This window comes from Salmo salar, chromosome 21 (assembly GCF_965601325.2).
Source record: "Salmo salar chromosome 21, fSalSal1, whole genome shotgun sequence".
NCBI lineage: Eukaryota > Metazoa > Chordata > Actinopteri > Salmoniformes > Salmonidae > Salmo > Salmo salar.
Genome location: NC_138311.1, coordinates 32,297,875 through 32,322,023, shown reverse-complemented (window position 1 = coordinate 32,322,023; position 24,149 = coordinate 32,297,875).

Sequence of the window (24,149 nt, the reverse complement as noted above, 5' to 3'; positions counted from 1 at the left end):
TTTAAATGAGGAATATTCTGTTTCTTCATTGGTACAGGGATACTCGTCAAGAGGGATATCAAAGGTGCATGTAAACATCTTATCCTGAATAAGACCTTAAGCAGGATATCAGCTACTATTCGGAATACTGTGCACGTGTTAACGTGGTCACTGTGACTTGGGCTTAGCAAGGTTATAGTGATGGAGAAACGGAGCACCTTCAGAGCTTAAGGAGACCCAGGGACATGAGTGTGAAGCAGGCCTCTCCTCCTCAACACTGTCAGGTTTACATCGTTAATTGCACTCCACTCGCTTTTAATTAAATGACAAAAGACTTTTACAAGTAGAAATGGGATTCATTTTACATCTCACTCTGCAAGCTGTATAATGAGGATGGGTGTGAGATCTGAGTCCCCATTACCCTGTGTGTGTGTGTGTGTGTGTGTGTGTGTGTGTGTGTGTGTGTGTGTGTGTGTGTGTGTGTGTGTGTGTGTGTGTGTGTGTGTGTGTGTGTGTGTGTGTGTGTGTGTGTCTGTATGTGTCAAAGCGATAGAGACAGACGGTAGGACCCTGGGGCTACGATTCCCCTCTGAGAGACGAGTATCAGGGAGCGAGAGAGAGAAAGAGAGAGAGAGAGAGAGAGGGCAGAAGAGAGGATGAAGAGAGGGGAATAAAGAGAGAGGGGGGGAATAGAAAGGGAACAATGAGGGATCGAGAGAGGGAAGGAGAGAGGATGAAGAGAGGGGAATAAAGAGAGAGGGGGGAATAGAAAGGGAAGAGTGAGGGATCGAGAGAGGGAAGGAGAGAGATAAAATGAGAGTGGAGGAGATGAGGGAGAGAGAGATAGTCATTAGAGTCTCATGGCTACTTTCTGCAGAGCTCTACCTGCTCTCCACCAATCCAAAATGAGAAACAATGACATGCTACACAATGACACGGTACACGCTACACGCACGATGGGTTAACACACCACACACCTCTATTGTGAGAACAACACAAGATCATGAGCCAGGGGAATAGAGGACGACAGCAGAGGGACCTTCACATCTTTTCTTCACTAGTCACAGTCATTACAGAGAGCAGCAGCACTCTGGTGTCTAAAGGACTCTCCTCTGTGTTGCTGTATTGACCTACCAAGGTTTTAACTAATGACATTACTGCTACTCTAACTGGGTTTCATCCCTCTGTCTATTGCAGAACTGAATGAATCTGTATAACCAGTACAATGTGACATGGGTTTTTCATCTGTCACATGGTCAGGAAGAAATCCTGGTTCAAATTAAAGCCACAATAAATCCAATGTGGATTACATTCTCCTGGTTAGCATTCCAGCTATCATGTCTGTCAACATGGCAAATGGGTTTGTGATTGTTTATGCCGTTTCTTCTTGTCTTTCCACTCTCTCTCTCTGTGTGAGTGTGTGTGTGTGTGTGTGTGTGTGTGTGTGTGTGTGTGTGTGTGTGTGTGTGTGTGTGTGTGTGTGTGTGTGTGTGTGTGTGTGTGTGTGTGTGTGTGTGTGGTGTGTGTGTGTGTGTGTGTGTGTTGTGTGTGCTGTCAGTCAGAGGAGAGCTAGTGAGTGGCAGGGTGGCTAGAGTTCAGAGCGGCTGTCTGGTCTGTCTCTGTAGGGTTTATACTGAGAGCACAGAAAAGTGACAACGCCGGGGGGGGGGGGGGGGGATAGAGAGGGGGAGATAGAGAGGGAGAGTCAGAGAGAGATGGAGGGATAGAGAGGGAGAGTCAGAGAGAGATGGAGGGATAGAGAGGGAGAGTCAGAGAGAGATGGAGAGATATAGAGGGAGAGTCAGAGAGAGATGGAGGGATAGAGAAGGAGAATCAGAGAGAGATGGAGGGATATAGAGGGAGAGTTAGAGAGAGATGGAGGGATATAGAGGGAGAGTCAGAGAGAGATGGAGAGATAGAGAGGGAGAGTCAGAGAGAGATGGAGAGATGGAGGGATAGAGAGGGAGAGGGAAAGAAGGGTGGAGAGAGACAGAAGGAGTGAGAGCATTACTGTCAACACTGCCAACAGAGAGCCAGGACTGACAGCACCTGTAGCTGTATTTAATTATGAACCTCTCTCTTTGTGATGTGACACTGTCCATCAGAGGACAGCAATACTAGTAGACGATGCATGTTGTTTTGAAGTACCATGCCCAGTGTGTAAAATGACACTGTTAGTTTTGGCAACTTCTCTGCATTTCTGCGCTGTCAAAATGTCACCAAGGGGACATATAGGGGCAGATGAGGAGCAGAGGAGGCCAGAGGAGGAGCAGAGGAGGCCAGAGGAGGAGCAGAGGAGACCAGAGGAGGATCAGACGAGACCAAATGGGAGCTGAGGCGCCATAGAGAGGAGCTCTCCAATGGCTGCAGGATATAGACAGGATATAGACAGGATATAGACAGGATATAAACAGACACCAAATAAATCCTCCACATTCTCATTACCCTGTGAAAAGTACAACACGTACACAAGAGCAATATGTACTGTATTGATACAGCTAGGGCTTGAATCATATTGAAAACATTGAAAGAGATAATATAATGTGGACTGTGGTCATTGAAAACCACTCTCAAACCTTGCTTAGTCTGGAAAAGTCACAATAAAGTGTTGAATCATGCCAAGGCCTCAGCATAAGGAGTATTGCATAACACTTCATTACAGTTTTTTAAAATTGCTATCAAGCATCGGCCATTACTGAATCCACTTTTTCAAAACTCTTCACACAGTCTGCATTACCAACATACATCTTGGCCAAACAGTTCATCTCACCTCCAAAACTCACTCAAACCACCAAAACACTTCATACATGTCTCAAAATAAGCTCGTTCGACCAAAACACTGGCAACAATTCTCACTCAGAAAACATACATTGTCACTCATAACACACTGATCTAAAAAACACTAACAGGGAGCATTACATAAATGATGAACTTTTCTTTTTGAAGTTTGAAAGATTTTTCACATAAATCTGTATTTCATTATAGAATAAGAATAACACCTTTTCACTTTATTGACTGTACTAAAGTATATGTAACAAGAGCGAATCAGAAATGCAGCAATTTGCTTCAATAGCCTTTATTTTTTAAATATCTTTGCGTATAGTAATTTACTAATGGAAAATAAAAAGGTGAAACAAAAAACAAACTGCTGAAATTCCAGGGCTGCAATAATAATTACAAAAAACCACAACATGTATAATATAATCACTCATACTGTACAGTACTGTGAGGGTTGTAGTTCTCATCAACATGTATAGTATAATCACTCATACTGTACAGTACTGTGAGGATTCTAGTTCTCATCAACATGTCTAGTATAATCACTCATACTGTACAGTACTGTGAGGGTTCTAGTTCTCATCAACATGTATAGTATAATCACTCATACTGTACAGTACTGTGAGGGTTCTAGTTCTCATCAACATGTATAGTATAATCACTCATACTGTACAGTACTGTGAGGGTTCTAGTTCTCATCAACATGTCTAGTATAATCACTCATACTGTACAGTACTGTGAGGGTTCTAGTTCTCATCAACATGTATAGTATAATCACTCATACTGTACAGTACTGTGAGGGTTCTAGTTCTCATCAACATGTCTAGTATAATCACTCATACTGTACAGTACTGTGAGGGTTCTAGTTCTCATCAACATGTATAGTATAATCACTCATACTGTACAGTACTGTGAGGGTTCTAGTTCTCATCAACATGTATAGTATAATAAGTAAAAATATTGAAATTTACATGGTTTTTAGAGTGAAGTACATCGGAAAAAAGCTAAAGAAAACTGCAAGACTGAATAGGAGAAAAAACAAGCAACAAACAAAGAAGATAGGCCTTTGAAAAATAACTATTTTTCATAAAATTGTAGTTATCTTAGCAAGCTGAATTGTTTACCAGTTGCTAAGCAGTTGCTAGGGACTCTTTTGGAAGAAGCTAGCTAGCTAACGAAGAACAACAAAGAATATCTAGTTAACAGAAGAAAAGAAAGAGAAAATCAGGACAGAAGAAAAAGGATATCAAAGTGAAACAGTTCTCTAAAGACACAAGAGACAATAATACAAGAAACAACACTTCTGTAGCTTGTCAACTATGTGTCTGTCTATCCCTGTTCTCTCCCCTCTGCACAGGCCATACAAACGCTTCACACCGCGTGGCCGCTGCCACTCTAACCTGGTGGTCCCAGCGCGCACGACCCACGTGGAGTTCCAGGTCTCCGGCAGCCTCTGGAACTGCCGGTCTGCAGCCAACAAGGCTGAGTTCATCTCAGCCTATGCTACCCTCCAGTCCCTAGACTTCCTGGCGCTGACAGAAACATGGATTACCACAGATAACACTGCTACTCCTACTGCTCTCTCTTCGTCTGCCCACGTGTTCTCGCATACCCCTAGAGCATCGAGCCAGCGGGGTGGTGGCACTGGAATCCTCATCTCTCCCAAGTGGACATTCTCTCTTTCTCCCCTGACCCATCTGTCTATCTCCTCATTTGAATTCCATGCTGTCACAGTTACCAGCCCTTTCAAGCTTAACATCCTTATCATTTATCGCCCTCCAGGTTCCCTTGGAGAGTTCATCAATGAGCTTGACGCCTTGATAAGTTCCTTTCCTGAGGATGGCTCACCTCTCACAGTTCTGGGTGACTTTAACCTCCCCACGTCTACCTTCGACTCATTCCTCTCTGCCTCCTTCTTTCCACTCCTCTCCTCTTTTGACCTCACCCTCTCACCTTCCCCCCCTACTCACAAGGCAGGCAATACGCTTGACCTCATCTTTACTAGATGCTGTTCTTCCACTAATCTCATTGCAACTCCCCTCCAAATCTCCGACCACTACCTTGTATCCTTTTCCCTCTTGCTCTCATCCAACACTTCTCACTCTGCCCCTACTCGGATGGTATTGCGCCGTCCCAACCTTCGCTCTCTCTCTCCCGCTACTCTCTCCTCTTCCATCCTATCATCTCCCCTCTACTCAAACCTTCTCCAACCTATCTCCTGATTCTGCCTCCTCAACCCTCCTCTCCTCCCTTTCTGCATCCTTTGATTTTCTCTGTCCCCTATCCTCCAGGCCGGCTCGGTCCTCCCCTCCTGCTCCGTGGCTCGACGACTCACTACGAGCTCACAGAACAAGGCTCTGGGCAGCCGAGCGGAAATGGAGGAAAACTCGCCTCCCTGCGGACCTGGCATCCTTTCACTCACTCCTCTCTACATTCTCCTCTTCTGTCTCTGCTGCTAAAGCCACTTTCTACCACTCTAAATTCCAAGCATCTGCCTCTAACCCTAGGAAGCTCTTTGCTACCTTCTCCTCCCTCCTGAATCCTCCTCCCCCTCCCCCCCCCCCCCTCCTCCCTCTCTGCGGATGACTTCGTCAACCATTTTGAAAAGAAGGTTGACGATATCCGATCCTCGTTTGCTAAGTCAAACGACACCGCTGGTCCTGCTCACACTGCCCTACCCTGTGCTTTGACCTCTTTCTCCCCTCTCTCTCCAGATGAAATCTCGCGTCTTGTGACGGCCGGCCGCCCAACAACCTGCCCACTTGACCCTATCCCCTCCTCTCTTCTCCAGACCATTTCCGGAGACCTTCCTCCCCTCCCTCACCTCGCTCATCAACTCATCCTTGACCGCTGGCTACGTCCCTTCCGTCTTCAAGAGAGCGAGAGTTGCACCCCTTCTGAAAAAACCTACACTCGATCCCTCCGATGTCAACAACTACAGACCAGTATCCCTTCTTTCTTTTCTCTCCAAAACTCTTGAACGTGCGGTCCTTGGCCAGCTCTCCTGCTATCTCTCTCAGAATGACCTTCTTGATCCTAATCAGTCAGGTTTCAAGACTGGGCATTCAACTGAGACTGCTCTTCTCTGTGTCACGGAGGCTCTCCGCACTGCTAAAGCTAACTCTCTCTCCTCTGCTCTCATCCTTCTAGACCTATCTGCTGCCTTTGATACTGTGAACCATCAGATCCTCCTCTCCACCCTCTCCGAGTTGGGCATCTCCGGCGCGGCCCACGCTTGGATTGCGTCCTACCTGACAGGTCGCTCCTACCAGGTGGCGTGGCGAGAATCTGTCTCCGCACCATGCGCTCTCACCACTGGTGTCCCCCAGGGCTCTGTTCTAGGCCCTCTCCTATTCTCGCTATACACCAAGTCACTTGGCTCTGTCATATCCTCACATGGTCTCTCCTATCATTGCTATGCAGACGACACACAATTAATCTTCTGCTTTCCCCCTTCTGATAACCAGGCAGCGAATCGCATCTCTACATGTCTGTCAGACATATCAATGTGGATGACGGATCACCAGCTCAAGCTGAACCTCGGCAAGACGGAGCTGCTCTTCCTCCCGGGGAAGGACTGCCCGTTCCATGATCTCGCCATCACGGTTGACAACTCCCTTGTGTCCTCCTCCCAGAGTGCTAAGAACCTTGGCGTGATCCTGGACAACACCCTGTTGTTCTCCACTAACATCAAGGCGGTGACCCGATCCTGTAGGTTCATGCTCTACAACATTCGCAGAGTACGACCCTGCCTCACACAGGAAGCGGCGCAGGTCCTAATCCAGGCACTTGTCATCTCCCGTCTGGATTACTGCAACTCGCTGTTGGCTGGGCTCCCTGCCTGTGCCATTAAACCCCTACAACTCATCCAGAACGCCGCAGCCCGTCTGGTGTTCAACCTTCCCAAGTTCTCTCACGTCACCCCGCTCCTCCGCTCTCTCCACTGGCTTCCAGTTGAAGCTCGCATCCGCTACAAGACCATGGTGATTGCCTACGGAGCTGTGAAGGGAACGGCACCTCCATACCTTCAGGCTCTGATCAGGCCCTACACCCAAACAAGGGCACTGCGTTCATCCACCACTGGCCTGCTGGCCCCCCTACCTCTGAGGAAGCACAGTTCCCGCTCAGCCCAGTCAAAACTGTTCGCTGCTCTGGCACCCCAATGGTGGAACAAGCTCCCTCACGACGCCAGTACAGCGGAGTCAATCACCACCTTCCGGAGACACCTGAAACCCCACCTCTTTAAGGAATACCTAGGATAGGATAAAGTAATCCTTCTAACCCCCCCCCCCCCCCCCTTAAAAGATTTAGATGCACTATTGTAAAGTGGTTGTTCCACTGGATATCATAAGGTGAATGCACCATTTTGTAAGTCGCTCTGGATAAGAGCGTCTGCTAAATGACTTAAATGTAAATGTAAATGTAATAATCACTCATACTGTACAGTACTGTGAGGGTTCTAGTTCTCATCAACATGTATAGTATAATCACTCATACTGTACAGTACTGTGAGGGTTCTAGTTCTCATCAACATGTATAGTATAATCACTCATACTGTACAGTACTGTGAGGGTTCTAGTTCTCATCAACATGTATAGTATAATCACTCATACTGTACAGTACTGTGAGGGTTCTAGTTCTCATCAACATGTATAGTATAATCACTCATACTGTACAGTACTGTGAGGGTTCTAGTTCTCATCAACATGTATAGTATAATCACTCATACTGTACAGTACTGTGAGGGTTCTAGTTCTCATCAACATGTATAGTATAATCACTCATACTGTACAGTACTGTGAGGGTTCTAGTTCTCATCAACATGTCTAGTATAATCACTCATACTGTACAGTACTGTGAGGGTTCTAGTTCTCATCAACATGTCTAGTATAATCACTCATACTGTACAGTACTGTGAGGGTTCTAGTTCTCATCAACATGTCTAGTATAATCACTCATACTGTACAGTACTGTGAGGGTTCTAGTTCTCATCAACATGTCTAGTATAATCACTCATACTGTACAGTACTGTGAGGGTTCTAGTTCTCATCAACATGTCTAGTATAATCACTCATACTGTACAGTACTGTGAGGGTTCTAGTTCTCATCAACATGTCTAGTATAATCACTCATACTGTACAGTACTGTGAGGGTTCTAGTTCTCATCAACATGTCTAGTATAATCACTCATACTGTACAGTACTGTGAGGGTTCTAGTTCTCATCAACATGTCTAGTATAATCACTCATACTGTACAGTACTGTGAGGGTTCTAGTTCTCATCAACATGTCTAGTATAATCACTCATACTGTACAGTACTGTGAGGGTTCTAGTTCTCATCAACATGTATAGTATAATCACTCATACTGTACAGTACTGTGAGGGTTCTAGTTCTCATCAACATGTATAGTATAATCACTCATACTGTACAGTACTGTGAGGGTTCTAGTTCTCATCAACATGTCTAGTATAATCACTCATACTGTACAGTACTGTGAGGGTTCTAGTTCTCATCAACATGTCTAGTATAATCACTCATACTGTACAGTACTGTGAGGGTTCTAGTTCTCATCAACATGTCTAGTATAATCACTCATACTGTACAGTACTGTGAGGGTTCTAGTTCTCATCAACATGTCTAGTATAATCACTCATACTGTACAGTACTGTGAGGGTTCTAGTTCTCATCAACATGTCTAGTATAATCACTCATACTGTACAGTACTGTGAGGGTTCTAGTTCTCATCAACATGTATAGTATAATCACTCATACTGTACAGTACTGTGAGGGTTCTAGTTCTCATCAACATGTATAGTATAATCACTCATACTGTACAGTACTGTGAGGGTTCTAGTTCTCATCAACATGTCTAGTATAATCACTCATACTGTACAGTACTGTGAGGGTTCTAGTCCTCATCAACATGTCTAGTATAATCACTCATACTGTACAGTACTGTGAGGGTTCTAGTCCTCATCAACATGTCTAGTATAATCACTCATACTGTACAGTACTGTGAGGGTTCTAGTTCTCATCAACATGTCTAGTATAATCACTCATACTGTACAGTACTGTGAGGGTTCTAGTTCTCATCAACATGTCTAGTATAATCACTCATACTGTACAGTACTGTGAGGGTTCTAGTTCTCATCAACATGTCTAGTATAATCACTCATACTGTACAGTACTGTGAGGGTTCTAGTTCTCATCAACATGTATAGTATAATCACTCATACTGTACAGTACTGTGAGGGTTCTAGTTCTCATCAACATGTATAGTATAATCACTCATACTGTACAGTACTGTGAGGGTTCTAGTTCTCATCAACATGTATAGTATAATCACTCATACTGTACAGTACTGTGAGGGTTCTAGTTCTCATCAACATGTATAGTATAATCACTCATACTGTACAGTACTGTGAGGGTTCTAGTTCTCATCAACATGTATAGTATAATCACTCATACTGTACAGTACTGTGAGGGTTCTAGTCCTCATCAACATGTCTAGTATAATCACTCATACTGTACAGTACTGTGAGGGTTCTAGTCCTCATCAACATGTCTAGTATAATCACTCATACTGTACAGTACTGTGAGGGTTCTAGTCCTCATCAACATGTCTAGTATAATCACTCATACTGTACAGTACTGTGAGGGTTCTAGTCCTCATCAACATGTCTAGTATAATCACTCATACTGTACAGTACTGTGAGGGTTCTAGTTCTCATCAACATGTCTAGTATAATCACTCATACTGTACAGTACTGTGAGGGTTCTAGTTCTCATCAACATGTCTAGTATAATCACTCATACTGTACAGTACTGTGAGGGTTCTAGTTCTCATCAACATGTCTAGTATAATCACTCATACTGTACAGTACTGTGAGGGTTCTAGTTCTCATCAACATGTCTAGTATAATCACTCATACTGTACAGTACTGTGAGGGTTCTAGTTCTCATCAACATGTCTAGTATAATCACTCATACTGTACAGTACTGTGAGGGTTCTAGTTCTCATCAACATGTATAGTATAATCACTCATACTGTACAGTACTGTGAGGGTTCTAGTTCTCATCAACATGTATAGTATAATCACTCATACTGTACAGTACTGTGAGGGTTCTAGTTCTCATCAACATGTATAGTATAATCACTCATACTGTACAGTACTGTGAGGGTTCTAGTTCTCATCAACATGTATAGTATAATCACTCATACTGTACAGTACTGTGAGGGTTCTAGTTCTCATCAACATGTATAGTATAATCACTCATACTGTACAGTACTGTGAGGGTTCTAGTTCTCATCAACATGTCTAGTATAATCACTCATACTGTACAGTACTGTGAGGGTTCTAGTTCTCATCAACATGTATAGTATAATCACTCATACTGTACAGTACTGTGAGGGTTCTAGTTCTCATCAACATGTATAGTATAATCACTCATACTGTACAGTACTGTGAGGGTTCTAGTTCTCATCAACATGTATAGTATAATCACTCATACTGTACAGTACTGTGAGGGTTCTAGTCCTCATCAACATGTCTAGTATAATCACTCATACTGTACAGTACTGTGAGGGTTCTAGTCCTCATCAACATGTCTAGTATAATCACTCATACTGTACAGTACTGTGAGGGTTCTAGTCCTCATCAACATGTCTAGTATAATCACTCATACTGTACAGTACTGTGAGGGTTCTAGTCCTCATCAACATGTCTAGTATAATCACTCATACTGTACAGTACTGTGAGGGTTCTAGTTCTCATCAACATGTCTAGTATAATCACTCATACTGTACAGTACTGTGAGGGTTCTAGTTCTCATCAACATGTCTAGTATAATCACTCATACTGTACAGTACTGTGAGGGTTCTAGTTCTCATCAACATGTCTAGTATAATCACTCATACTGTACAGTACTGTGAGGGTTCTAGTTCTCATCAACATGTATAGTATAATCACTCATACTGTACAGTACTGTGAGGGTTCTAGTTCTCATCAACATGTATAGTATAATCACTCATACTGTACAGTACTGTGAGGGTTCTAGTTCTCATCAACATGTATAGTATAATCACTCATACTGTACAGTACTGTGAGGGTTCTAGTTCTCATCAACATGTATAGTATAATCACTCATACTGTACAGTACTGTGAGGGTTCTAGTTCTCATCAACATGTCTAGTATAATCACTCATACTGTACAGTACTGTGAGGGTTCTAGTCCTCATCAACATGTCTAGTATAATCACTCATACTGTACAGTACTGTGAGGGTTCTAGTCCTCATCAACATGTCTAGTATAATCACTCATACTGTACAGTACTGTGAGGGTTCTAGTTCTCATCAACATGTCTAGTATAATCACTCATACTGTACAGTACTGTGAGGGTTCTAGTTCTCATCAACATGTCTAGTATAATCACTCATACTGTACAGTACTGTGAGGGTTCTAGTTCTCATCAACATGTCTAGTATAATCACTCATACTGTACAGTACTGTGAGGGTTCTAGTTCTCATCAACATGTCTAGTATAATCACTCATACTGTACAGTACTGTGAGGGTTCTAGTTCTCATCAACATGTCTAGTATAATCACTCATACTGTACAGTACTGTGAGGGTTCTAGTTCTCATCAACATGTCTAGTATAATCACTCATACTGTACAGTACTGTGAGGGTTCTAGTTCTCATCAACATGTATAGTATAATCACTCATACTGTACAGTACTGTGAGGGTTCTAGTTCTCATCAACATGTCTAGTATAATCACTCATACTGTACAGTACTGTGAGGGTTCTAGTTCTCATCAACATGTCTAGTATAATCACTCATACTGTACAGTACTGTGAGGGTTCTAGTTCTCATCAACATGTCTAGTATAATCACTCATACTGTACAGTACTGTGAGGGTTCTAGTTCTCATCAACATGTATAGTATAATCACTCATACTGTACAGTACTGTGAGGGTTCTAGTTCTCATCAACATGTATAGTATAATCACTCATACTGTACAGTACTGTGAGGGTTCTAGTTCTCATCAACATGTATAGTATAATCACTCATACTGTACAGTACTGTGAGGGTTCTAGTTCTCATCAACATGTATAGTATAATCACTCATACTGTACAGTACTGTGAGGGTTCTAGTTCTCATCAACATGTCTAGTATAATCACTCATACTGTACAGTACTGTGAGGGTTCTAGTTCTCATCAACATGTATAGTATAATCACTCATACTGTACAGTACTGTGAGGGTTCTAGTTCTCATCAACATGTATAGTATAATCACTCATACTGTACAGTACTGTGAGGGTTCTAGTTCTCATCAACATGTATAGTATAATCACTCATACTGTACAGTACTGTGAGGGTTCTAGTCCTCATCAACATGTATAGTATAATCACTCATACTGTACAGTACTGTGAGGGTTCTAGTCCTCATCAACATGTCTAGTATAATCACTCATACTGTACAGTACTGTGAGGGTTCTAGTCCTCATCAACATGTCTAGTATAATCACTCATACTGTACAGTACTGTGAGGGTTCTAGTCCTCATCAACATGTATAGTATAATCACTCATACTGTACAGTACTGTGAGGGTTCTAGTCCTCATCAACATGTATAGTATAATCACTCATACTGTACAGTACTGTGAGGGTTCTAGTTCTCATCAACATGTCTAGTATAATCACTCATACTGTACAGTACTGTGAGGGTTCTAGTTCTCATCAACATGTATAGTATAATCACTCATACTGTACAGTACTGTGAGGGTTCTAGTTCTCATCAACATGTATAGTATAATCACTCATACTGTACAGTACTGTGAGGGTTCTAGTTCTCATCAACATGTCTAGTATAATCACTCATACTGTACAGTACTGTGAGGGTTCTAGTTCTCATCAACATGTCTAGTATAATCACTCATACTGTACAGTACTGTGAGGGTTCTAGTTCTCATCAACATGTATAGTATAATCACTCATACTGTACAGTACTGTGAGGGTTCTAGTTCTCATCAACATGTATAGTATAATCACTCATACTGTACAGTACTGTGAGGGTTCTAGTTCTCATCAACATGTCTAGTATAATCACTCATACTGTACAGTACTGTGAGGGTTCTAGTCCTCATCAACATGTCTAGTATAATCACTCATACTGTACAGTACTGTGAGGGTTCTAGTCCTCATCAACATGTCTAGTATAATCACTCATACTGTACAGTACTGTGAGGGTTCTAGTCCTCATCAACATGTCTAGTATAATCACTCATACTGTACAGTACTGTGAGGGTTCTAGTCCTCATCAACATGTCTAGTATAATCACTCATACTGTACAGTACTGTGAGGGTTCTAGTCCTCATCAACATGTCTAGTATAATCACTCATACTGTACAGTACTGTGAGGGTTCTAGTCCTCATCAACATGTATAGTATAATCACTCATACTGTACAGTACTGTGAGGGTTCTAGTCCTCATCAACATGTATAGTATAATCACTCATACTGTACAGTACTGTGAGGGTTCTAGTTCTCATCAACATGTATAGTATAATCACTCATACTGTACAGTACTGTGAGGGTTCTAGTTCTCATCAACATGTCTAGTATAATCACTCATACTGTACAGTACTGTGAGGGTTCTAGTTCTCATCAACATGTCTAGTATAATCACTCATACTGTACAGTACTGTGAGGGTTCTAGTTCTCATCAACATGTATAGTATAATCACTCATACTGTACAGTACTGTGAGGGTTCTAGTTCTCATCAACATGTCTAGTATAATCACTCATACTGTACAGTACTGTGAGGGTTCTAGTTCTCATCAACATGTCTAGTATAATCACTCATACTGTACAGTACTGTGAGGGTTCTAGTTCTCATCAACATGTCTAGTATAATCACTCATACTGTACAGTACTGTGAGGGTTCTAGTTCTACCTCTCTCCTACATTTGGCCACAAGTTCTCATCAACTTCACATCTTAAGTCTTCTCTGGCGATGCATCTTGGAAAGTATCTTCTGGAATGTCTAATCCAACCCTGGCAGTCTTCAGGAGAAGTGTCTCCACACCCCACATTCAAGGCATCCAGTAAGGACATCTGGTCATGTGGATGGTGGTCATAAACCTTCCACCTCCATGCAGAGAGAAACTCCTCTATGGGGTTTAGGAAGGGGGAGTATGGAGGCAGGAATAGTACTGGCATCCTGGGATGTGCAGCAAACCAGTCTGTGACTGCAGCAGAGTGGTGGAATGCCACATTATCCAACACAACAACAAAGGTAGGGGAGTTTCTTGCCCCTCTCTCGTCCGCTGGCACAAGTCCATTATGCAGATCATCCAGAAAATAAATTAGTCTCTCTGTATTGTGTGGCCAATGAGTGGTTTGTGTAACAGCAAACCATCATTGGACAGTGCTGCACACATTGTGATGTTAGCTCCTCTCTGGCCTGGGACATCCATGGTTGCTCTCTGTCCAATCACATTTCTTCCCCTGCAGACTGTTTTTACCAGGTTGAATCCAGCTTCATCCACTAGATGAATGTATGTGCAGTTTGCCTGGCTTCCATCTCCATTACTCTCTAAAATACAGTAAATCCACAGTTTTACAGTACTTGACATTATGCATAGCTGTGTATGTAGCCTGTTTGGTTATTGAACAGACATCTGACCTGGACATATTGATACCGGAGTTCTTTCACACGTTCACCGTTTCTCTCAAAGGGTACAGTGTACAACTGCTTCATCCTTATTTTATGTTTCTCTAGGACTCTGGCAATTGTCGTTGTGCTGACCGTATTCACATACCCAAAAGTGATATTGTCTCCCAGCACTCTGTCCCGAATTTCCCGCAGATGTATTGCATTGTTGCCAATTACCTTGTCAACGATGGCAATTTCCTGCGTATCTGATAATATTCTGCCTCTCCCTCCTGTGGGAGGCAACCTTTGGATCCTATTGAAAAAAATATATATAATCTATATATTTCAAAATGTCAGTACATGTAAAAATGTGAACATACTGTATTGTACTGTAATATGTAGCTCAATTATCACTGAAGGATGCACATCTCACCTGTTGTTTTGCCGGAATATTCGCACTATTGATGCAACTGTTGAACCCTGCTGATTTGGTTGCACCCTTAAACCGGCCTCTCTAAAAGAGAGACCATGGTTTACAACATGGTCAATAATTGTGGCCCTTATCTCATCAGAGACCACCGCTCTTGGTCTTCCTCTCCTTTGTCCTCCACGCATTCTCCCTCTCCCTGCCACTCTTCTTTCCCCACCAACCTGTCTTCCTTGATCCATGTTCACAAACGAAATCATTCCGAAGCCGTCCTCTTTTGTCTGTTTGGTAATGAGACTAAAAACAGCACACTTGGGTCGGCTTTCAGCTGAAACTGTAGTCAGCTGTGTTTGGAATGGTTAAATATTCTGCTGAGATTTTCTATGTTTCAATCTGGTTACTGCAGAAATGCACAACATTTGCCATCATTCTGTTTTGAATGTGTTTAACAGTTTTGGAAACAGTGTGTTAGCATTTGAAAACATGTGCTTCAAATATATCGTTGTGCAGGTGGTGGAGAATGAATAAGAAAGAAATCATGGATTTCAGAGAATGTGGTCATTGAATGCATTTTGTGTGAACGCAATGAAAAATGATTCAGTTTGTTCCACATACACTTCTGTTTCGCAGACTGTGTGAAGAGTTTTGACAATGTGACTTCAGTTTTGACCAATGCATGTTAGCAATTGAAAAAAACTGTAATAAAATATTCACTGCTGAATGCATGACAAACAGAAACACTGAATAAACACAAAAACAAGCGAGGCTTAATGGCCTGACCTGTTCTGTCCTTTCTACTGCTGATTCTCTCAGCTTATAAAGCATGTGTCTCAATGAGCCACATTATCTTCTGTGTGTGTGTTTTGTGTGTGTGTGTGTGCGTTTGTGCGTTTTTGTGTGTGTGAGTGTTCGTGTGTGTGTTTGCATGCATGTGTTTGGTGTGTGCGTTTGTTCAATGTGTGCGTGTGTGTGTGCGCCCGCGCGTGTGTGTGCATGTGTCAGTGTGTGTGGCTGTAAAGAAGGTGATGGGCGCTGTGCTTTTGCACATGCTCATTAAGCCTCTGTCCGTTGAGGAATCAAAGGCGAAAGGATTAGAGACGTCTGCAGTCCGACGGAGATAGGAGGAAAGGAGTAGAGAGACAGTAGTAGAGAGGGAGTAGTCGAGAGAGAGTAGTCGAGAGAGAGTAGTAGAGAGATTCGTAGAGAGGGAGTAGTCGAGAGAGAGTAGTCGAGAGAGAGTAGTAGAGAGATTCGTAGAGAGGGATTAGTAGAGAGAGAGTAGTAGAGAGAGAGTAGTAGAGAGGGAGTAGTAGAGAGAGAGTAGTAGAGAGGGAGTAGTAGAGAGGGAGTAGTAGAGAGAGTTGTAGAGAGAGAGAGTAGTAGAGAGGGAGTAGTAGAGAGAGAGTAGTAGAGAGGGAGTAGTAGAGAGAGAATAGTAGAGAGAATAGTAGAGAGAGTTGTAGAGAGAGAGTAGTAGAGAGAGAGTAGTAGAGAGGGAGTAGTAGAGGGAGTAGTAGAGAGAGTAGTAGAGAGGGAGTAGTAGAGAGAGAGTAGTAGAGATAGTTGTAGAGAGAGAGTAGTAGAGAGAGTAGTAGAGAGAGTAGTAGAGAGAGAGTAGTAGAGAGAGAGTAGTAGAGGGAGTAGTAGAGGGAGTAGTAGAGAGATTAGTAGAGAGTGAGTAGTAGAGAGAGAGTAGTAGAGAGAGTTGTAGAGAGAGAGTAGTAGAGAGAGTTGTAGAGAGAGAGTAGTAGAGAGAGAATAGTAGAGAGAGAGTAGTAGAGAGGGAGTAGTAGAGAGAGAGTAGTAGAGAGGGAGTAGTAGAGAGAGAATGTAGAGAGGGAGTAGTAGAGAGAGAGTAGTAGAGAGATTCGTAGAGAGGGAGTAGTAGAGAGAGAGTAGTACAGAGGGAGTAGTAGAGAGATTCGTAGAGAGGGAGTAGTAGAGAGAGAGTAGTAGAGAGGGAGTAGTAGAGAGAGAGTAGTAGAGAGGGAGTAGTAGAGTGAGAGTAGTAGAGAGAGAGTAGTAGAGAGGGAGTAGTAGAGAGAGTTGTAGAGAGAGAGTAGTAGAGAGGGAGTAGTAGAGAGAGAGTAGTAGAGAGAGTTGTAGAGAGAGAGTAGTATAGAGAGAGTAGTAGAGAGAGTAGTAGAGAGGGAGTAGTAGAGAGAGAGTAGTAGAGAGAGTTGTAGAGAGAGAGTAGTAGAGAGAGAGTAGTAGAGAGATTCGTAGAGAGGGAGTAGTAGAGAGAGAGTAGTAGAGAGGGAGTAGTAGAGAGGGAGTAGTAGAGAGAGAGTAGTAGAGAGGGAGTAGTAGAGAGAGAGTAGTAGAGATAGTTGTAGAGAGAGAGTAGTAGAGAGAGAGTAGTAGAGGGAGTAGTAGAGAAAGTAGTAGAGAGGGAGTAGTAGAGAGAGAGTAGTAGAGAGAGTTGTAGAGAGAGAGTAGTAGAGAGAGTTGTAGAGAGAGAGTAGTAGAGAGAGAATAGTAGAGAGAGAGTAGTAGAGAGGGAGTAGTAGAGAGAGAGTAGTAGAGAGGGAGTAGTAGAGAGAGAATAGTAGAGAGGGAGTAGTAGAGAGAGAGTAGTAGAGAGATTTGTAGAGAGGGAGTAGTAGAGAGAGAGTAGTAGAGAGGGAGTAGTAGAGAGAGAGTAGAGAGGGAGTAGTAGAGAGAGAGTAGTAGAGAGAGAATAGTAGAGAGAGAGTAGTAGAGAGAGTAGTAGAGAGAGAGTAGTAGAGATGGAGTAGTAGAGAGGGAGTAGTAGAGAGAGAGTAGTAGAGAGGGAGTAGTAGAGAGAGAGTAGTAGAGAGGGAGTAGTAGAGAGAGTTGTAGAGAGAGAGTAGTAGAGAGGGAGTAGTAGAGAGAGAGTAGTAGAGAGAGAGTAGTAGAGAGGGAGTAGTAGAGAGAGAATAGTAGAGAGAGAGTAGTAGAGAGAGAGTAGTAGAGAGAGAGTAGTAGAGAGGGAGTAGTAGAGAGATTCGTAGAGAGGGAGTAGTAGAGAGAGAGTAGTAGAGAGGGAGTAGTAGAGAGAGAGTAGTAGAGAGGGAGTAGTAGAGAGGGAGTAGTAGAGAGAGTTGTAGAGAGAGAGTATTAGAGAGGGAGTAGTAGAGAGGGAGTTGTAGAGAGAGAGTAGTAGAGAGGGAGTAGTAGAGAGGGAGTAGTAGAGAGAGTAGTAGAGAGGGAGTAGTAGAGAGAGTAGTAGAGAGGGAGTAGTAGAGAGAGTAGTAGAGAGAGAGTAGTAGAGAGAGAGTAGTAGAGAGATTCGTAGAGAGGTATTAGTAGAGAGAGAGTAGTAGAGAGGGAGTAGTAGAGAGAGAGTAGTAGAGAGAGAATAGTAGAGAGAGAGTAGTAGAGAGGGAGTAGTAGAGAGAGTAGTAGAGAGAGAGTAGTAGAGAGAGAGTAGTAGAGAGAGTAGTAGAGAGGGAGTAGTAGAGAGAGTAGTAGAGAGAGAGTAGTAGAGAGAGAGTAGTAGAGAGATTCGTAGAGAGGTATTAGTAGAGAGAGAGTAGTAGAGAGGGAGTAGTAGAGAGAGAGTAGTAGAGAGAGAATAGTAGAGAGAGAGTAGTAGAGAGGGAGTAGTAGAGAGAGTAGTAGAGAGAGAGTAGTAGAGAGGGAGTAGTAGAGAGAGAGTAGTAGAGAGAGAGTAGTAGAGAGAGAGTAGTAGAGAGATTAGCAGAGAGAGAGTAGTAGAGAGGGAGTAGTAGAGAGAGAATAGTAGAGAGAGAGTAGTAGAGAGGGAGAAGTAGAGAGAATAGTAGAGAGAGTAGTAGAGAGGGAGTAGTAGAGAGAGAGTAGTAGAGAGGGAGTAGTAGAGAGAGAGTAGTAGAGAGGGAGTAGTAGAGAGAGAGTAGTAGAGAGGGAGTAGTAGAGAGGGAGTAGTAGAGAGAATAGGTGAGAGAGAGTAGTAGAGAGAGAATAGTAGAGAGAGTAGTAGAGAGAGAGTAGTAGAGAGAGTAGTAGAGAGAGTAGTAGAGAGGGAGTAGTAGAGAGAATAGTAGAGAGAATAGTAGAGAGAGTAGTAGAGAGGGAGTAGTAGAGAGAGAGTAGTAGAGAGGGAGTAGTAGAGAGAGAGTAGTAGAGAGAGAGTAGTAGAGAGATTCGTAGAGAGGTATTAGCAGAGAGAGAGTAGTAGAGAGGGAGTAGTAGAGAGAATAGTAGAGAGAATAGTAGAGAGAGTAGTATAGAGAGTAGTAGAGAGAGAGTAGTAGAGAGGGAGTAGTAGAGAGAGAGTAGTAGAGAGAGAGTAGTAGAGAGAGTAGTAGAGAGGGAGTAGTAGAGAGAGAGTAGTAGAGAGGGAGTAGTAGAGAGAGAGTAGTAGAGAGAATAGTAGAGAGAGAGTAGTAGAGAGAGAGTAATAGAGAGAGAGTAGTAGAGAGAGTAGTAGAGAGAGTAGTAGAGAGATTCGTAGAGAGGTATTAGCAGAGAGAGAGTAGTAGAGAGGGAGTAGTAGAAAGGGAATAGTAGAGAGAGAGTAGTAGAGAGGGAGTAGTAGAGAGAGAGTAGTAGAGAGGGGGTAGTAGAGAAGGATTAGTAGAGAGGGAGTAGTAGAGAGAGAGTAGTAGAGAAGGTAGTAGTAGAGAGAGTAGTAGAGAGGTATTAGTAGAGAGAGAGTAGTAGAGAGTGAGTAGTAGAGAGAGAGTAGTAGAGAGAGTAGTAGAGAGAGAGTAGTAGAGAGATTCGTAGAGAGGAATTAGCAGAGAGAGAGTAGTAGAGAGGGAGTAGTAGAAAGGGAATAGTAGAGAGAGAGTAGTAGAGAGGGAGTAGTAGAGAGAGAGTAGTAGAGAGGGAGTAGTAGAGAAGGATTAGTAGAGAGGGAGTAGTAGAGAGAGAGTAGTAGAGAGGGAGTAGTAGAGAGAGAGTAGTAGAGAGGGAGTAGTAGAGAGGGAGTAGTAGAGAGAATAGTAGAGAGAGAGTAGTAGAGAGAGAGTAGTAGAGAGAGAGTAGTAGAGAGGGAGTAGTAGAGAGGGAGTAGTAGAGAGAATAGTAGAGAGAGAGTAGTAGAGAGAGAATAGTAGAGAGAGTAGTATAGAGAGTAGTAGAGAGAGAGTAGTAGAGAGGGAGTAGTAGAGAGAGAGTAGTAGAGAGAGAGTAGTAGAGAGAGAGTAGTAGAGAGATTCGTAGAGAGGTATTAGCAGAGAGGGAGTAGTAGAGAGGGAGTAGTAGAGAGAGAATAGTAGAGAGAGAGTAGTAGAGAGGGAGTAGTAGAGAGAATAGTAGAGAGAGTAGTAGAGAGGGAGTAGTAGAGAGAGAGTAGTAGAGAGGGAGTAGTAGAGAGAGAGTAGTAGAGAGAATAGTAGAGAGAGAGTAGTAGAGAGAGAGTAGTAGAGAGAGAGTAGTAGAGAGAGTAGTAGAGAGAGAGTAGTAGAGAGATTCGTAGAGAGGTATTAGCAGAGAGAGAGTAGTAGAGAGGGAGTAGTAGAAAGGGAATAGTAGAGAGAGAGTAGTAGAGAGGGAGTAGTAGAGAGAGAGTAGTAGAGAGGGAGTAGTAGAGAAGGATTAGTAGAGAGGGAGTAGTAGAGAGAGAGTAGTAGAGAAGGTAGTAGTAGAGAGAGTAGTAGAGAGGTATTAGTAGAGAGAGAGTAGTAGAGAGTGAGTAGTAGAGAGAGAGTAGTAGAGAGAGTAGTAGAGAGAGAGTAGTAGAGAGATTCGTAGAGAGGGATTAGTAGAGAGAGAGTAGTAGAGAGAGAGAGTAGTAGAGAGAGGAGAGTGTCATAAGCATCGTTGTAGGGAGCGGACCAAACTGCAGCAGGTATAGTGAACAACTTATTTTTATTAGAAGGAAAAACCAAAATACACTTGCACAAAACAAACGACGAAAAACAGTCCCGTAAGGTGCTCAGACTATACAGGGAAACAACCACCCACAAACACAAGAGAAAATTAACCCACTTAAATATGGCCTCCAATTAGAGTCAACGACAACCAGCTGCCTCTAATTGGAGGTCGTTCCAAAACCCCAACATAGAAATAGAAAACACAGATAAACACAGAAATAGAAAATATAGAACATACACCAAAACCCCCGAAACACACAAAACAAAAACTCTCTGCCACGCCCTGACCAACCTACAATAACAAACAACCCCTTTTACTGGTCAGGACGTGACAGAGAGACAGCTCTGGACTTACTGTAGATAAGAACTAGCATTAAAGGAGGCCAAAGTTTTCATGTTTTCATGAGTCAGTTAAGAGTCTTATAATTCTCCTTCCAGATAATGACTGTGAGGAGAGGAAATGTGAGGTGTTTGAAACTCCAGGCCATTTGATCTGAGTTTTGGGGGGCTGAAAACATAATAGATAAAACTTGACAATCAAAAGTGGGAGAAACTTCAAAGTGTAACTGTAAAAGCATTGAGATAGTCTTGGGGATAATCAAGCAGCATTTTTCTGTTTTTCAGATACATCCTCCTCTGTCTCTCTCTGTCCCCGGGTTCACCTCTCAGGTTGGTTGTTCTGGCGTCCTCGTTACCTAGCCCACTAATTCCGGGGACCGTCACATTTAAATAGTCTTTTCACTGTGGAGCATTGAGCTCTCAGCACTCTGCATTCAACACTCAGCATTCAGGAGCTGGAGAGATAAAGAGACACAGATTAAGCAAACACACACACACAGACACACATACACATGCAAGCACGTACACACACATATTGTATCTCTCTGCCTGTTTAATTAGCCCAGAGGTTTATCAGGGTGATCAGGAGTTCACTTCAGTAACGTTTCCTGTTGATAGGTGGCGATGGAAGAGGAGGAGGAGGAAGTAGAGGGTAGGGGGGAGGAAAGGAAGAGAGGAAGGGAGGATGACGAGAGGGGATTTCAGTTTAATTGCCTACCTGATTGTCTACTTCCTATCAGTCACCATTCATCTATTGCACCCTGAGAACAAATCACTCCTGCCATGCGCAGCTACATAGAAATGTTGTTTTTTGGCTAAAGTTCAAGGTTTGTGTTGAGGGCATGAATGTGATGGTACAACTGGTACCTGCCTCGGCAGGTAGCCTGGCGGGTAGGAGCGTTGGGCCAGTAACCGTAAGGTTGCTGGATTGAATCCCTGAGCTGACAAGGTAAAATCTGTCGTTCTGCCCCTGAGCAAGGCAGTTAGCACACTGTTCCCAGGTCGCTGATGATGTGGATGTCAATTAAGGCAGTTAAATACAAAGACACATTTCAGTTGAATGTTTTCAGTTGTACAACTGAGTAGGTATCCCCCTTTCCCCGCAAGGTTTGGACATTGTAGGTGTGGAATGCTGTACATACATTTACATTTTAGTAATTTAGCAGACACTCATCTTAAGATAGCTAGGTGAGACATATCATAATACCAGCAAGTACATTTTTCCTTAATAAAGTAGATATCAGAAAAGTCAGTGGTAGGAGGAAAAGACAAGTGAGATTTCTGGAAGATACTCTTTAAAGAGATAGGGTTTCAGACTGTTATTACTGTATTACATTTGAACCAAACCATTACTGTGATGATAAGTTCCTCAGCGTACACATCACGGACAAACTGAAATGGTCCACCCACACAGACAGCGTGGTGAAGAAGGCGCAGCAGCGCCTCTTCAACCTCAGGAGGCTGAAGAAATTCGGCTTGTCGCCAAATACACTCACAAGCTTTTACAGACGCACAATCGAGAGCATCCTGTCGGGCTGTTTCACCGCCTGGTACGGCAGCTGCTCCGCCCAGAACCGTAAGGCTCTTCAGAGGGTAGTGAGGTCTGCACAACGCATCACCGGGGGCAAACTACCTGCCCTCCATCAGACTGTTAAACAGCCATCACTAACATTGAGTGGCTGCTGCCAACATACTGACTCAACTCTAGCCACTTTAATAATGGAAAAATGTATGTAATCACTTTATCACTAGCCACTTTAAACAATGCCACTTTATATAATGCTTACATACCCTACATTACTCATCTCATATGTATATACTGTACTCTGTACCATCTACTGCATCTTGCCTATGCCGTTCGGCCATCGCTCATTCATATATTTATATGTACATATTCGTATTCATTCCTTTACACTTGTGTGAATAACCTGTTAGGGCTAGGGGGCAGTATTGACACGGCTGGATAAAAAACGTACCCGATTTAATCTGGTTACTACTCCTGCCCAGAAACTAGAATATGCATATAATTATTGGCTTTGGATAGAAAACACTCCAAAGTTTCTAAAACTGTTTGAATGGTGTCTGTGAGTATAACAGAACTCAAATGGCAGGTCAAAACCTGAGAGATTCCTTTACAGGAAGTGGCCTGTCTGACCATTTCTTGGCTTTCTTTGACATCTCATTCCATTACAAAGGATCTCTGCGGTAACGTGACACTTCCCACGGCTCCAATAGGCTCTCAGAGCCCGGGAAAAACCTGAATGTCGTCATTCCAGCCCCAGGCTGAAACACATTATCGCCTTTCTCAAGTGGCCGATCAGGGGACAGTGGGCTTAGGCGCGTGCACTGGCCGCCCCCGTCTTTCTGTTTTTTCCTCTGTTTACCGAAAAGGAGATTCCCGGTCGGAATGTGGCTTTTTTACGAGATAAATTGCATAAAAATAGATTTTAAACAGCGGTTGACATGCTTCGAAGTACGGTAATGGAATATTTTGAATTTTTTTTGTCACGAATTGCGCCATGCTCGTAACCCTGATTTACCATTTCGGAAAGTGTCTAGAACGCACGAACAAAACGCCGCTATTTGGATATAACGATGGATTATTTGGGACTAAACCAACATTTGTTATTGAAGTAGAAGTCCTGGGAGTGCATTCTGACGAAGACAACAAAGGTAATAACATTTTTGTTATAGTAAATCTGATTTTGGTGAAGGCTAAACTTGCTGGGTGTCTAAATAGCTAGCCCGTGATGGCTGGGCTATGTACTTAGAATATTGCAAAATGTGCTTTCACCAAAAAGCTATTTTAAAATCGGACATATCGGGTGCATAGAGGAGTTCTGTATCTATAATTCTTAAAATAATTGTTATGCTTTTTGTGAACGTTTATCGTGAGTAATTTAGTAAATTGTTAGTAAATTCCCCGGAAGTTTGCGGGGGGTATGCTAGTTCTGAACGTCACATGCTAACGTAAAAAGCTGTGTTTTGATATAAATATGAACTTGATTGAACAAAACATGCATGTATTGTATAACATAATGTCCTAGGGTTGTCATCTGATGAAGATCATCAAAGGTTAGTGCTGCATTTAGCTGTCTTCTGGGTTTTTGTGACATTATATGCTAGCTTGAAAAATGGGTGTCTGACTATTTCTGGCTGGGTACTCTGCTGACATAATCTAATGTTTTGCTTTC